General features: G+C 47.2%; 1 long non-coding RNA gene across 2 annotated transcripts; it reads left to right on the forward strand.

Annotated features, from left to right (window-relative positions):
- Window positions 1–406: 406 nt before the first annotated feature.
- Window positions 407–5,697, forward strand: LOC142761183 (uncharacterized). 2 transcript variants are annotated; one of them, XR_012883540.1, is made up of 4 exons: window positions 407–460; window positions 2,677–2,778; window positions 4,489–4,771; window positions 5,076–5,697. It is a non-coding gene; the product is annotated as an uncharacterized LOC142761183 (long non-coding RNA). The 2 variants fall into 2 exon arrangements; XR_012883541.1 differs by having other exon boundaries at window positions 425–460; window positions 2,680–2,778.
- Window positions 5,698–6,597: the final 900 nt, after the last annotated feature.

Here is a 6,597-nt window from a genome sequence, read left to right on the forward strand (position 1 = left end):
TACAGCCGAGGTCTTGATGACGTCATTGAGACCGCGCGGTTATATTATTATTATAGATTGTGGGAGATCAAACATCAGGATATAGTTTTGTTGGCTTTAGCGATGGTTTGAACATTTGGTGTACTTCTTCTATTAGCCACAAGGGGGCGATACATAACATGGAAGAACGCAGTGCGGGAGCCTTTTGCTTTTTCTTGGCTTTTATATTTTGGGGCTATTATATAATCTATACCAGTGGTTCCCAACCGGGCTGCCGAGAGCTGTTCAGGGGTGCCGCGGCTCAACCACGGCAAAAAAAAAAAAATCACATTTTTTTTAAAAAATTTTTTTATTTTTTTTGCTACAAGCTCCGCCCCCGACGTTGTAGCAGACGTGACGCGCGGACGTCTGTTACAAGCACCGCCCACCGCTTCCCACTAGAAGCCTGACGGAGGGAGAGGAGCCATTAACACTGGGCAGGGTAAGTGGGTTTTCTTTACTTTCTTAGCAGTTGTGTGAGAAATGGAGCCAGGGGAATGTGGGTAGTTGTAGTTCTCTCCTCTTATACCTCCTCCCTGTAATGTCCTCTGATATCCCATAATAACAGCCTGGACATGCTGGGAGTTGTAGTCCTCTCCTCTTCTACCTCCTCCCTGTAATGTCCTCTGATATCCCATAATAACGTCCTGGACATGCTGGGAGTTGTAGTCCTCTCCTCTTCTACCTTCTCCCTGTAATGTCCTCTGATATCCCATAATAACGTCCTGGACATGCTGGGAGTTGTAGTCCTCTCCTCTTATACCTCCTCCCTGTAATGTCCTCTAATATCCCATAATAACAGCCTGGACATGCTGGGAGTTGTAGTCCTCTCCTCTTCTACCTCCTCCCTGTAATGTCCTCTGATATCCCATAATAACGTCCTGGACATGCTGGGAGTTGTAGTCCTCTTCTACCTTTTCCCTGTAGTGTCCTCTGATATCCCATAATAACGTCCTGGACATGCTGGGAGTTGTAGTCCTCTCCTCTTATACCTCCTCCCTGTAATGTCCTCTGATATCCCATACTAAGTCTGGACATGCTGGGAGTTGTAGTTCTCTTCTCTTATACCTCCTCCCTGTAATGTCCTCTGATATCCCATACTAAGTCTGGACATGCTGGGAGTTGTAGTCCTCTCCTCTTATACCTCCTCCTGTAAACTTTCTCTGATATCACATAACATCCTGGACATGCTGGGAGTTGTTGTTCTTATACCTCCTTATTTATTCCTTCCCCAGGGGTAATCACACTTTCTGTCTGTGATGGTCCCTTTACTAGAGGGGCAGATGGTTATTTTATCGGGGGGCGGGGGGACTGAGGCTGATGGTGGCTTTACTGGAGGGGGCTGATGGTCATTTTACTGGGGGGACGGAGGCTGATGGTGGCTTTACTGAGGGGTCATTATAATGTGAGTGGGGGGCTGACGGTCATTACTGTGAGTGGGGGGCTGACGGTCATTACTGGGAGTGGGGGGCTGACGGTCATTACTGGGAGTGGGGGGCTGACGGTCATTACTGGGAGTGGGGGGGCTGACGGTCATTACTGGGAGTGGGGGGGCTGACGGTCATTACTGGGAGTGGGGGGGCTGACGGTCATTACTGTGAGTGGGGGGCTGACGGTCATTACTGTGAGTGGGGGGCTGACGGTCATTACTGGGAGTGGGGGGCTGACGGTCATTACTGGGAGTGGGGGGGCTGACGGTCATTACTGGGAGTGGGGGGCTGACGGTCATTACTGGGAGTGGGGGGGGGCTGACGGACATTACTGGGAGTGGGGGGGCTGACGGTCATTACTGGGAGTGGGGGGGCTGACGGTCATTACTGGGAGTGGGGGGGCTGACGGTCATTACTGGGAGTGGGGGGCTGACGGTCATTACTGTGTGTGTGGGGGCTGACGGTCATTACTGTGAGTGGGGGGCTGACGGTCATTACTGGGAGTGGGGGGCTGACGGTCATTACTGGGAGTGGGGGGCTGACGGTCATTACTGGGAGTGGGGGGGCTGACGGTCATTACTGTGAGTGGGGGGCTGACGGTCATTACTGGGAGTGGGGGGCTGACGGTCATTACTGGGAGTGGGGGGCTGACGGTACATTTTCGCTGCTGCGTGTCTAGAGATCATATGGATTATTAGATGTTTTATTTCTGTATATTTGTACTGCGTTGTTGCAGCTCATCGTCCTCCAGCTGCGGCCTTTCATTTCCATGACGACTGCTCCACTTTTCCTTTGCTCCAGTTTTAAATTTCCCACCTTTGTCTGGATTACGGATTCTCTGTAAGGTTCTGTGCACACGACCTATTTTCAGGCGTTTTACGCCTCGAATCACGCCTGAAAAGACGGCTCCATTACGTCTGCAAACATCTGCCCATTGCTTGCGGGATCTGCTGCGGGTAGCTCTTCTGTTGCCGCATTATTAAATAGATCATTGATGTCGCTGTTCTGGTAATTGATGCCACGAGGATCTATTGTATTCATTGATGCAGCGTGCGTTAATTACTGACATCCGGCAATCTCATATCTTCACCGTCAATGTCATCACTTTCTTGTCACTTGCATTGGTGGCATCAGTCAGTATAAAACCGCTCAGTTTATCCTACGTCACCTGTGATTCTGCTGAATTGTCACCGTCTCTTATCCGCTTAACTGATTGTATGTCTCTCAGCAGCGTTTTACATCATCATGAAACCACCCCAGAAAAGCTCGTCCCGCAGGAAGTCGGCGCAGCCACAGAAGAAACCTGCAGCTCCTCCTCAATCTCCGCCAAGTAAGAGAAAGTTGCACCTTGATCATCTTATCACTCTCATTATATATTTTATTTTAAAAATGAATTCCAGATAACCTCGGGTCGTGTAATACTAGATTGTAGTCCGTTTCTCAGCTTTATATCTTAGAGGGTTCGTTTCTATGCAGGTAAAAATCTGTTACATACAGAAATTTCTGTAGCACAAGGCCGCCACTAGGGGGAGCAAACTGAGGACTGATTTATATAGGCACAACAGGAGCTGTATGCATGTGCACAATCGTCTCCCCCTAGTGGTGGTTGCAGGAAGCACGTTACTATATGGCCCTGGGAAGGGAATCTGAGAACACAGCTCACACCCATGAAGATATATTATGAAATGAGGGATCTAAGAATTTCCAACCTGCAGTCCGACCGCTCTATTCATTCCCTATGTGATCGACGGAAATAGTCAAGTTTGACTGCTCTTTGCCCAATTATGCACTCTGCCGTGAGCGGCTCCGCGCAGGCAGGCGCGATGTTGTGACGTCAATTTCTGAGCCTTTTTTCTACTCCGTTTATGCAGCGTGTGGATGAGACGTGTTTTATCTCATCCACTTTGCTGCTACTGTATTATGCTGCCGATTTTTCCGCATTATAATACAGGTATACGCCGTATTTACGCAATGTGTGAACTGACCCTAACCTCTCCACCCACCCCCCCCCCCCCGCCAGTCCCCGCAAAAATGTTCTTGCATCAAACCGGTCCTCGGTGCAAAATAGGTTGGGGACCACTGCCATAGAGAATGACTTGAGTGACCACCACTCTGGGACCCGCACTCTTGTTAACAACCCGCAGCGATCCGGCATTTATCACCTATCTTGTGGATAGGTGAAAAATTATTTTCGTGGTACAACCCCTTTAATCAGGTATCAATGGGACTTGATGGACCCCAAATTATCAGTCATAGAAGAGTATCTAAAATTTGAACGTCCACATTTATATCTTTTTTAGGTCCAACATTCTGTGCTGATTAATTTCTTAATGTAGTTTTACAGCAGTGTGAGCACAGTTTTCTGAAACGGAGCTCTAAATCTCCTGCGTAGACAGTTACATGGTATAATTTTGTCTCCCTGCAGCCACCACTAGAGGGAGCTCACTGCATACTGTTTTGTTACCAAGTTCAATGTACAACCATATACAATGAGCTCCCTCTAGTGGTGGCTGCAGGTAGCATGTTCTGTTTTAAATCTGTTTACCTGATGTTCCTTGGGGGACATTAAGGTAATAGGCCATGTTCACACAGGGCAGATACGCGGCGTAAAAGTACACAGCGTATTGGCCCTGGGCTCCGGAGGTAATTCTGGCTGAAAAACTGCAGTTTTTCGGCTGGAATGTCCATAGAAGGTAGAAAAAAAACAAAAAAAAACATACTTACCCGTAGCCATGGTGACGTGTCCCTCTGATGTTCTGCAGCAGTCATATGGGATGAGACATCATCCCTGGAGGCCGGGTTGAACGCAGGAGCAGATAGATCTGGGTAAGATTGGCGGTTTTTTTCCGCTGCGTCTGGATGAGATTTGTTTGAATCTCCTCCACTCTTCTGCTTATGTATTACGCTGTGGAGTTTCCGCAATGAAATCCGTTGCAGAAAATCCGCCGTGTTTACCCTACGTGTGAACCCGGCCAGACAGTGAATTTCCATGTAGCGGGAGATTCATTTTCAGCTGTGATTATGGATTTCTTTCTTACAGGTAGTGGGGAAACAAGTCACAGACCGAGCACGCAACGAAGAAGACGTTACCGCCCAGGAGCCCGTGCGCTGATGGAAATAAGAAAGTACCAAAAATCAACCAATCTGCTCATTCAGAAAACCCCGTTTTTCCGCCTGGTGAGTGGATGTGTCCTCTGCGGCTGCTCCTCTTTATTGTCAGTGATATTCCCCTTTTATTCTTGCAGGTGAGAGAGATCTGCCTGAAGTATTCCCGCGGCGTGTTTTACTACTGGCAAAGCACCGCACTTATGGCGCTACAAGAGGTCAGTATCTCATACAATGCACTGTCCATGTAACGCATGGGTCAACCAGAGAGGGAGCTGCTCTTTGCAGTGGTTCACTACTCAGCCCCCGCCCCCTCTAACACATCCATATGCCCTAGCGGGACATTTGCATAGGGGTTGTGATGCATTGTGGGAGTTCCAGAGGCCAGACCCCCCCCCCCCCACCATCACTCTAGCTAACAGCTCATAAAAGTGAAATCTGATCAGTCCTTCGAGCTGTGTAGTAAATTATACCGGGAGTGCTGTCACTTTAAGAGGGACTAATGCTCTTCTGTATCCACAGTCAGCTGAGGACTTCCTCGTGAGTCTCTTTGAAGATTCTTACCTCTTCAGTCACCAGGCCAATAGGGGCACTCTCTTTGTGAAGGACATGCAGCTCGCACGGAGAATCCGAGGCATCCCGTATGAACTGTGATAACGCTGCCGTTTTATCTCTCAAGATTTGATGAAGAATGATCACGTGTAAATAGTTTTATATTAATGGAGAAAATCTATTGGGAAATACAAGTTTTGCCATTGCATAAAAGATCCAGTTTGGAAGAGTAAACCGGCTTTAGCGCCCCCTCCTGACACTGGTTACAGTGGAGGTTTTTTCTTTGTTTTATCTGTTCATGGGAAAGTTGTTACAACCAATATGGCTGCCACTGCAGTTTGCAGGGTGGTAGTGCAGTCGTTTTTCTGTCCAGCTATGTAATGGGTTGTAGGGGTCCAGGATGTAGCACAGAAAATGACCACAAGGCGGCACTGCTGGACAAAACCGCTAACAAAGACGCTGGACACAACCGCTAATGAAACCTGATCTGGCCGACCTTCTAATTGTTCTGCTGAGTTTATGATCCGCTTCCTGTTTTTATTCTGTGAAGATTTGTTAATTTTTTCAAATTAAAAAAAAATGTATATTATAACTTTGATCTTCATCATTTTAGACTAATCTTCATAAGGGCTTGGATATGATCAATGACTCCAGCTTCGCTGTAGTTCAATACTCTTGCTCTGTCCCACCCCCATTCTTTACACTGCAGCTATGCTTGTTCAGAGTGTTTGCTGTGTGGGTGGGTGTGTGGGTTGGGTCCAGAATTATTTGGGCAGTGACACAATCTTCATGATTTGGGTTTTGCTGCCACCACATTGGATTTGAAATGAAACAACTGAGATGCAATTGAAGTTGAAACTTTCAGGTTTATTTCAAGGGGTTAAACAAAAATCTCCTGTGAAAAGTTTAGGAATTGCCACCATTTTTCTACACCACCTCCTCATTTCAGGTGATCAAAAGTGATTGGACAAATTAACATTACCATAAATGTTTTTTTTAATACTTTGTAGAGAATCCTTTGCAGGCAATGATGGCCTGAAGTCTGGAACCCATGGACATCACCAGACGCTGGGTTTCCTCCTTTGTTTTTTTTGTTTTTATTTTCAAGAAAAGAAATGGGGATACAGAAAAAGAAAAGGGGGTGACATGGGTACAGAAAAAGCCCATGAGGGCCGATCATTTCAACCTATATTTCAACAACAATAAGTAAATATGCAATCAAAGTCCTCCCAACATAGTACCATCAATACACTACAAGCATTAGTATAGCAAGACAGGAATACCAGCATTACACCCTCATCCGCCCCTCCATCACCCACATCTCAGTCAATTCTTAGTAACGATTGATTCAAATAGGGAAGTAAACGAAGGGTAGAAGGACAAAAGGAAGGGGGGGGGGTATAGGGAAAATCTTAAGAGGGAGAAGGGGAGATGTTCTCCCCTCACCCCCCCCCCCCCCCCCCCACAGCACATCACAGACCAGAGAGAACTC

Source organism: Rhinoderma darwinii, chromosome 4, assembly GCF_050947455.1.
Source record: "Rhinoderma darwinii isolate aRhiDar2 chromosome 4, aRhiDar2.hap1, whole genome shotgun sequence".
NCBI lineage: Eukaryota > Metazoa > Chordata > Amphibia > Anura > Rhinodermatidae > Rhinoderma > Rhinoderma darwinii.